This window comes from Etheostoma spectabile, unplaced genomic scaffold (assembly GCF_008692095.1).
Source record: "Etheostoma spectabile isolate EspeVRDwgs_2016 unplaced genomic scaffold, UIUC_Espe_1.0 scaffold119, whole genome shotgun sequence".
Taxonomy (NCBI): Eukaryota; Metazoa; Chordata; class Actinopteri; order Perciformes; family Percidae; genus Etheostoma; species Etheostoma spectabile.
Window position 1 is genome coordinate 903958 of NW_022605570.1, and position 1958 is coordinate 905915.

Sequence of the window (1958 nt, forward strand, 5' to 3'; positions counted from 1 at the left end):
AAATATAAATGAAATACTAGGATACAATAAACATTCATACAATATACATGAAATATACATGAAATAATAATAGGAATAAAATATAAGAACAAATGTTTGAATATATACAGGGTGGGAATACAAAAATGGGCAACTCCTTAAATAGTATGATAAAATGTATATAGTTGTATTCTAGTATGATGATAAAATAGTATGATAAAATCAAACCAGGTTTTGACACAGGGACTCTCTTCCAGTCACGGCATCAAACGAGCAGGTCCTACTGTACAGTAAAGCCCCCGTCAATAAGGTAATAATTTGGTTTATTTATGCATATTCCTAAACAAATTTCTGTTCTGAGGTTCCATGCGTAGAACTGGTGTTGCCTGGGTCCAGGTCTTTGAAAGTACCCACTCCAGTGAGTTGACAGATTTGACACAAACAAGTTAAAAATGACCATAGGTGAGGGTGAGGAAGGCTGGGTCATGACCGAAAGAACGAGATCCAGGGTACAAGCGGCCGAAATGGGTTTCCTCAGGAGGGTGGCTGGTCTCCCTTAGAGATAGGGTGAGAAGCTCAGTCCTCCAAGAGGAGCTCGGAGTAGAGCCGCTGCTCCTTCGTGTCGAAAGGAGCCAGTTGAGGTGGTCCGGGCATCTGGTAAGAATGCCTCCTGGGCGCCTCCTAGGGAGGTGTTCCAGGCACGTCCAGCTGGGAGGAGGCCTCGGGGAAGACCCAGGACTAGCTGGAGAGATTATATCTCCAACCTGGCCTGGGAACGCCTCGGGATCACCAGTCGGAGCTGGTTGATGGGGCTCGGAAAGGGAAGTTTGGGGTCCCTACTGGAGCTGCTGCCCCCGCGACCCGATACCGGATAAGCGGATGAAGATGGATGGATGGAAGTTAAAAATGACCAGTACAGCGAAAAAAATGAGTCTATAGCTATTGAGGAAGAGATGGGGGGGGGGCAAGGTGGAGACTGGGGGTGTGGCCTTGACCAACTACCACTTTGCTCGTTTGAAAGCCATGATGTCTCTCTCTCATGGGTTGGCCAAATTCTCTGGGTGGGCAAAGCAGAGAAAGGGGAGGTGACCTTGCCCCTTATGACCTCATAAGGGGCAAGATTCAAGATCGCCCCATCTGAGCTTTCATTTTCTCAAAGGCAGAGCGGGATACCCAAGGCTCAGTTTTAACCCATCGCCATTTGTAGCCACTGGGGGACCATAGACGGGCAAAGCTCATAAAGTTACATTTCAATGCCATGGGACCTTTAAACTACCAGTAAAACCAGTATGGCTATGCATCAGGGTTGACTTAAAATTAAGTTAGGTAGATATTTTGGTCTCTACTGATAGATTAGAGAAAATTAAATCCCAGTCCCCAACGGAAATCAGTAGTATTGGCAACACCAGGCTGAAGATGGAAATGTAGTGTGAAGAGTTGACAATTCTGTCTCATATCAGGCAAGCCCACCACTACTGTTGTCTAACTCTAAATGGAATAGCTTGCAAATAATACTTTTTTACCCATTGAATACCCAATTGAAGACCCAGGACTTTACCCATTTGACAGCATAGAATATTTTCAGTGTTTTCAATCTTCTCTGTTTTAGAATGCTGTTTGTTTCTTACTACTGTAAAACGTCAGTTGGAAGACGAGCAGGCCAAACATTTTGTTTGACCCAGTAAACTCAAAATCTAAATCTAACCTCTGAAAAGTCAGGACAAGTCTAGATCCAGGCAACACCCATCTCTGTGTATGTTTATCAAAAACATAAATACAAACTGTAGATCCATCCTTTTAAAAGGAAAAAGGGACCCCTAAGAATTCATTACCTATTTATCTACTGTTACAGGTGTGGCCGGATATTGGCCGGTTCTACGTTGCATCATTTCTTTCCTGAATGAAAGAAGAATTAACATCCCACACTGGCATATTTGGACCCAAATATAATGTCAACCAAAAACTTAACATTCCAATTT